The 8,310-nt window shown below is 35.9% G+C and overlaps 1 long non-coding RNA gene across 1 annotated transcript; it reads right to left on the bottom strand.

The window, feature by feature from the left end:
- Positions 1 to 376: 376 nt before the first annotated feature.
- Positions 377 to 5,610, bottom strand: LOC308685259. The gene is made up of 4 exons (XR_014029440.1): positions 4,245 to 5,610; positions 1,785 to 1,907; positions 1,516 to 1,628; positions 377 to 804 (listed from the first exon to the last, which is right to left on the bottom strand). It is a non-coding gene; the product is annotated as an uncharacterized lncRNA (long non-coding RNA).
- Between the last annotated feature and the right edge of the window lie 2,700 nt (positions 5,611 to 8,310).

The raw sequence follows: 8,310 nt of genomic DNA, 5'->3' as shown, positions 1-8,310 counted from the left end.
TGCTTTCATTCGAAAAGCAGTTGTAGATGTACTAGAATGATCAACATGGATCATCTTCAATTAAGCGTTAAGTATTTTTAGCAAGATAGCCCACTGTAGCCTCTTGTTATTCACATAGCTTCCTTTTATTTCACTGCAAACTGGCATACATGCAAGTATGTGCAACTTTTGTTGCATTGTTGTCCCAAATATCATTAACCAGATCTAAATTTTTTATGTCCCAAGTAAAAGAATCATGGTCATTAATTATATGTAGTAATTTATAAGTTATTAATTATATGTAGGCCTAGTTATTTTTTAATTAATTAAACTAAAGAAATAAGAAATTAAAATTTCTCAAATAAAAATGTCTATTTACTGTACCAAACACCACTTTCAATACACAATAGTCACCATACTTTATTAAACAACACTTTATTGGAGGACACAGAATAAAGTTGATAAAGTAGCATAAAGACAAATGAGATTCAAGATAAATAAAAATGTGTCTTCAAAAATACATTAACATCATAATAGTCCATTCACAGCTGCTGAAGCCATAAAATTAGTGCCAGAGAATCATATTCAGTCACCTACAGAAAACAGATTTGATATTGTGTTGGAAAATAATGATTCATTATCACAGCTAAACTGGTTTCTTGCTCTTCCCTGAACATGTCTCTATCGTGTTCATGTTCTTCTTCCTCGTCTAAACAGTTTGTTCAGTTGAAGAACAGAAGATGTGATCACTGATGTGGTGTAGCTTTTTCTCAACCAGAAGAAGAAGTCTCAACATCCCATTGTCAGGCGTTCTCCAGTCCTGGTCTGAAAGTAAAACAGAAAACAGAAACCATTCAAATAAAGTTGTTTAATGGACAGTCGGGTCAGCTTATGTTCTGCGTTATGGTGATGGTTTACTCTGGCTGGCCCTCAGCGTCCACTGTCCTGCAGATTTAGCTCCGAACTCAAACCCTCCTGCCTATTGTCTAGAAGTAAACCTGAAGACTTTGGTTAAAATTTTCAGATGTGCTCGATTAGGGTTGGAGGTTAACTCTTAATTAACCTCAAAAAGTAGAATGCAAAGGGCCAGAGTTGCCTGTTCCTTACATAAATTTACAAAGCAGCAGTCAGTACATTATATAATATACACATTGAAGTATTATATATATATATATATATATATATATATATATATATATATATATATATATATATATATATATATATATATATATATATATATATATATATATATATATATATATATATTGGAGCACATAATATAAGCTAAGTACTGAACAAAAACAGTTTTACCCATATCAACAGCAACCTATTTTAAAAGATTTTTAAGAAAGGCATTGTCTCTTTTGAGCCTTTGCCAGTGATGCTTGATTTCTTTCCAGACAACATACTCTTCTGTCAATTGTTTCAAGAGCTTCACTTGATCAAAAACCAAGGGAAAACCTGTACAATGTAAAATTGTCAACATCAAATTATGTACTACATTTTACAGCATTGTTTCAATACAATACATACCAATGGACTCGCTCACTTTTCTGTCTTCTTTGGGCACCAGATGTTCCTTCCTCACCCGAAACAAAGGACTTATTCGATTAGCTTGCGTTGATATAAAGACTGGTCTTCCTTCTCTGCTGTAAAACAAGATAGTCTCGACTTACTCTATGTGCAATTACTATTGTTCTTGAAACACAAATTAAGACAGTTATAAATAAGTAATTTACCATATGATTCAGGAGAGAACATTTGATGAGTAAAAACTGATTGCAATATTCTAGAAACTTCACCTGGGAAGGGCTGATCACGGCAAGATTCGCTGCGACTCACTAGTAGCTCTTGTGAGGGTTGGCTCTTAAAAGAGCTGTTGAGTTTGATATTGGTAGAGCTTTAAAAAAAAGGACTAAATAATCCTGCAAAACAGAAAGGAAGGTAATTTTAATACATTACTTGCAAATAGTCAGTTTATAACTGTAGGATATGTTTTCTGTAAAGAGTGTTGCATAATTAAATGTTAAAAGCATTTTTATGTAATAAGTTCACTGATATGTGGGCATTTCTATGAATAAAAGTATGTCTTTAACCCTGTAAGACCCACGGTTGCAAATTTACAACATCACTTTTAACAATTCAGAAAAAATGCCTGCAAATGTTTTTTTCTCTCAAAACCACATTTACATAGTTAATGGGTCCTATTGTTTGTCCTCACAATGCTATTGGATAGAAGAAGTGTTTATAGGTTCGGTCATCTGGCTATGAACTCACTCTACCTGCAAACTTCCCGCTGAGCTCATCTCCTTTTTTTGCATGACTGGATTTGTCAGGATTAAAGTAAGTAAAATTGCTTAAATATTTTTTTGGGTGTTTATTTCAATGTCTAGAACATGTACATATTTAGTTATTTTGGAAAACTTTCATCAAATTTGATTTAGAGCTTGTTATGTCTATGTTGTAATTCTACAACGTTGGGTCAGAGTGGTAGTCAAAATAGCCTGTGCACCTTACACATTACATAAGGACACTGCACTTTTCAAATGATCACAAATTGAAAAAAAAAAAAAAATGTAGTAGAAATGTAGTGATTCATTGTAACTAAGCTCTAAATGTGTTTTTCTGTTAATTGTTTTACTTAGTTTAGCTTAGACCATTATTAAACACGTGAATAAATTGTATGGGATATTTGGAACTTCAGCATCTATAGCAGTATTTGAAACTCCCTGTATCTTTGTAGTTTTTTGTTTGTTTTTTTAACTTCTAAATGATCCTGAGCCATTTTTTCTCAGTGTTGCCCAAGCAGCAGTTAGTAGCATTAGGAGATAGAAAAACAGATTCTGAATGTTCTGGAATTCTTGGGAATTTCTGTTGCATTGTCCGGACAGGTGCAAATGGTCTTGAATGTGAACCTGTAAGTGCTCTGGGGGGATGCATGTGTTCCTTTAGTATGATAAGTAGAGAGCATAATAGGCTGCAATAGACAGTATTGTTTGAATGTAGTAAAATGTTGATTATCACTTCATTGAAATTATAATACTTATGGGCATGCTAATGGAAATGTTGATTATCACTTCATTGAAATTATAATACTTATGGGCATGCTAATGGGAATACTTAGATTTCTACCCACATGGTCTACCACCCTGTCTATTCTTTCAGTTTATCTACTACAATGTAAGACCCATATGTATTATTCACATATTTAACTTCATTATTTTTTACTTTTTCCATTTCAGAATGCCACCAGCGCAGAAAGGTCTTTTATAATGGATACACAAACACACTGTGTAGCAAGTGCAATGTTCGCCTGTGCTTAACAGATGAAAAAAAACTGTTTTAGGGACTATCACTGCAAGTGAACACAGACTGCCTTCAAACCACAGTTTTTTTTTTTTTTTTACGAAAAGTTTTGTAAATATTTTTTTTCCAATATTTTTTATTAATAAATGCTTATTCATAAAACTATGATTGTTGTGTGGTTATTACTCATGATATATACTGTTATGGGGCTAAGTAAGCAATCAACCCTGCAAATGAATGCTTAAATGTTCTGTATATCTGTTCAGACAAAGTGAGTACAAACACAGAAGTTCTGCTCCCAACAATGGCCAACGTTGCAAATTTACAACATTTTCCTAAAAACTTACTAAAACGTAAAAAATCGGAAAACGCTTTCATTTCTACATCAGAGGCCTCCTAAAACAATATCTGGGAGGTCAAAAAAATTTTTGCTCATTTTTTTCTATATTTGGGTATTACAGGGTTAATAGCAAGCAATAATCATGAAAATGATTTACATGCAAACGGGACAGTTATCAGCAGTGTAACTGATCTGATTATGACAAAATAATCGAGTATCTGATGTAATGTGACAAGTCAGATAAGCTTTTCCACTCTTGCAAACAGAGGTAGGTTATGAGGTGTGGAGAGACATCATGTATCACTGGAACATAAACAGACAGGGTCCAATTTGCAATTAATATAAACTTTCTGACAGTGTGTGTGACATCCCACAACTTTCCAAGAAGTGGCACAACTGATTTACAGATATCGCGATAAATATGTACAGGAATTGAGGCAGTAGCCAATGGAGTAAAAGCTGCAGGATTGTGTACGAGTATACAAATTATGTACGAGTATGTACTTTCAGTCTATGTTTGTACTGATTGGGCTATGGGTTTTGTGAGAAAAGTTTTAAGAAACAACAAATGCTTGATAAAATGTTTGATTTAGGGTTAAAACCAACACATACATACCATTGTGAATATTTGCCTTTGCAGCTTTCCGTCTCCTCCGTTTACTTCTCCTCAAACAATAATGGGCTGACTGAGTCCGAAAGGCCCTTTTGGTCTTTTCAGCTGAAAAAAGAGAAAAGAAAATATCATTATGTATAATATATAGGATTATTTAAAGGAAAAAGTACTGATTTACCTTACAAATATTGGATGTTACATTATAAAGCATTAAAAGCATAGCAAGTGTTGTGGTTAATATGCATTTACAACAAATTTCACTTTAAAACTATCAATACAGAGGTAAAAGCATGGTAAGTTTTGTGGTTACTGTCCTTTTACCACACCCTATCACAGTAAAACTAGGGTTACTGTGGTAAAAGCATGGTAAGTGTTGTGGTTACTGTGCATTTACAATAAGTATCACATTAAAACTACCAATATTGTGGTAAAAGCATGGTAAGTTTTGTGATTACTGTCTTTTTACTACACTTATCACAGTAAAACTAATGTTACTGTGGTAAAAGCATGGTAAGTGTTGTTTTTACTGTGCTTCTACTACAAATACAACTTTGGAACTAATTGTAGGCTACTATTTTTAATCTGATATGAATATCTAAGCCTATAGCACGTCACGTGACAGGCGGTGTTTAATCATATATTTTGAATTAGAAAGCAATGAAACGCAAAGTCTCCGTGGAAATGGCAGATATATTTGGCAGATTAATATCGACAAACAGAAAATACATTATATCACACATTATTAGGACAGCGTATTTAGGTATTTATTTACTAGGCTACTTACCAACAGCTGACACATGTGAACTGATGCCAAATATCGCGATGTGTTCGGAACGAGACTTCTTCAGCGCGATTTCCTACTAATAAAATATTATTTTAAAAATATCAATAAACAGCAAAGCAATCCAGCTTCCCTGGCAATAAGACCGAAATAATAACATTAAAAAAATACATAAACCACGATAAGATCTCGTGAATAAATGTTGATTAAACAGCTTCTCTGCTGCAGCCGACAGGCAGAATGAATCGAGCTGTGATCTCGAAAGACGAAAAATAACGAAATAAACGTGTCCGTGGCACGAATCAATAGATTAAATTACGTGACCATACCACGAACGTTGGAGTTATCCGTGGTCTCACCACAGACTCAATCCGTGCTCCTACCACAGATTTTAGATCTGACTATAGCCAAGCGAGCAATAGGTGTAAAACGCCATCAAACTGGATTCTATGATGACAGGACGAGACAAAATGTCAAGTTAATTACATGCCATTGCAACACAGTCGACCTAAAGCTTATAAGTTCCTAAACAAGCCAGCAACATTACAACGTCCATGAGTGAGGTCAGGTTGTTGAGGTCCGTGGTGCCATCACGGGACTTTGGTTAGGCTAACTGAAACAAACCGAAATTTTATGATGACAGGACAATGCAATAGCTTCAATAACAGTCAGGTTAACGTCATTATGGCATTTGATGTTGGAAAAGTTCACAAATACTTCAAATGTTGCGTTTCCAAATGAGAAAGCACGTCGATTGAGTGAGATCTGTACTCCGTCATTGAAACGGGTATCCGTGTGTGGACCACGGAAGATCAGTGTCATTGACTTGCGTTGGAGTTATATCCGTGGCCACATCACGGAATTTGGGGCGATTCCGTGATGGCTCCACGGATTTTGAGTTAAGGGCCCGTGGACATTTCACGGAATCCTGTGAGACCAGGTTGGCAGTGTTCAGTTTTTTTTTTTTTTTGTTTTTTTTTTTTTCATGAGGCTGTGGCCTTCTTGTTTTACAATTTGTCACTTTGCATTCAATGTTAAATAAATTAATGATACAATATGGTTACGACTGTTATTTTCCCGCGAACCGTTGTAGCTGTTTCGTTTCTTTTGAATAGACCTGCTGAAATGATGGCAGGCGCTCTTGTCCCAAAACCTAATGTCACGTCGCCAGTTTGGGAACATTTCAGCTTTCAACCCAATGAAAAGGGCGAGCCAGCGAATTTAGATGAGCCCATATGCAAAATGTGCGGCAAAAAGGTTCCTGTGATACGCGGCAATACATCTAATTTGAGGTGTCATCTCGCTAACTGTCATCCAGCCATTGAAGCTCAGCTGCCCCCTCCAGCATCAGGTCGCGGAGCAACATCAAAAAGAACAGCTGAGACCAGTACCAGCCGACAGTTAGGAGTAGCTGAAGCTTTTGCGAAATCTGTAAAATACAGCCGTGAAAGTAACAGGCATAAATGCCTTACAGACGCTGTAACGCAGTATCTAAGGGACGGGAAAACCTCAATAATCCACAGAAATTCTGGAAAGTCATCAAGTCTCTTTCTGTGAATAAAAGTAATGAAGCCCTCCCAAAATTTGTCTTAAAAAACTCTCTCCCAGTCTATGACAGAGTTGATGTCTTAAATTGCTTTAATGAGCATTTTGTATCAGTTGGTTCTCTGTCCGAGTCGACAGGAGTAGTCGCTGTCACTCCATGCACATACTCCCCAGTGTTTTCTGGAGAGCCTTTTAATTTTGTTTCTTTTACTGTGCAGCAGGTGCACGGAGCTCTTAAAGCGTTAGATCACAGAAAACCTCCTGGACCAGATTTAATAGAGCCTTACTTTTTGAAAAAGGCGGCTGATTTTGTTGCAGAGCCCCTTACAATTCTTTTTAATCTGTCAATTCAAAACAATGAAATACCATCAGTTTGGAAGTCAGCTTTTGTTACTCCCTTGTTTAAAGGAGGTGATCCAGCAGTTTTAACTAACTATCGGCCTATATCTAATTTGTGTGTTTTGTCAAAAAATTTAGAATCCCTTGTTTCAGACCAAATAAAAGAGTTTTTATACTCAAATGAACTCCTTTCTAACCTGCAATCAGGCTTCAGGAAAAAGCACAGTACCATCACTGCTGTTACAAAAGTAATTAATGACATACTTGTTGCTCTTGATAGAAAGCAATTCTGTGCATCACTTTTTCTTGATCTGTCGAAAGCTTTTGACACAGTGGACCATGCTGTTCTAAAGCATAGGCTTCTTTGTCTGGGATTGTCTGATTGTGTAGTTTTCTGGTTCATGAATTATCTGAGTGACAGGACTCAGTGCATTAAATGTGATGGTTTATGTTCTGCATTAGTGAAGGTCCACAAGGGGGTGCCACAAGGCTCAATATTAGGTCCTCTCTTGTTTATTATGTATATAAATGAACTAGGCCAAAATGTGTCGGATGCTAATATGCATTTCTATGCTGATGACACGATTATTTATTGTTTGGGATCATCCCCAGCTAAAGCGGTTGAGTCTTTGCAGAAAGCTTTTGATGTGGTTCAATGCACGCTTATGCAGCTTAAGCTGGTTCTCAATGCTGATAAGACCATTCTTATAAGTACCTTGGTATCTGGCTTGATGATGCTCTCACTTTTAAGCCTCATATAGACAACCTTGTGAAGAAACTCAAACTTAAACTGTCCTTTTTCTTTCGAAATAAATTTAGTTTTTCTTTTAAAGCAAAAAAGCAGCTAGTCACTGCAACATTTTTATCTGTCTTAGATTATGGAGACCTGGTGTATAGGACCGCTTCAGCACAATGTCTGCATAAGATTGACACTGTTTATCATGCGTCTCTGAGATTTATTACGAATTGTAAAAACTTGACCCATCATTGTGAATTATATTCCAGAGTGGGATGGCCATCGTTGTCCAACAGGAGATCAGGGCATTGGCATATTTTTATTTATAAGGCCATGCTTGGTCTGTTGCCATCCTACATCTGTAGTTTAATCACATGGAGAAGTGTTGGTTCTTATTCATTGCGATCAAATGATCACTTGCTGCTCTTTGTTCCATTTGCCCGTACAGAACTGGGAAAAAGGGCTTTTGTCTACTCCGCTCCTTCTGCATGGAACTTTTTGCAAAAAGACTTGAAATTATCTGAACTTATTTCCTTAAATGCTTTTAAGTCCAGATTGAGAGAACCTGAAATGACCTGTTTAAATTGTAAATGTTTTTAATTATTTGTATTGTATAACTTTTATGAATGTAATTGATTGTGTTTTTGCTGCCTCTTGGCCAGGACTCC

This window comes from Scardinius erythrophthalmus (genome assembly GCF_964197995.2).
Source record: "Scardinius erythrophthalmus genome assembly, chromosome: 24".
NCBI lineage: Eukaryota > Metazoa > Chordata > Actinopteri > Cypriniformes > Leuciscidae > Scardinius > Scardinius erythrophthalmus.
Note: the sequence above shows the minus strand (reverse complement) of the source record. Positions and strands in the feature narration are given on the sequence as shown.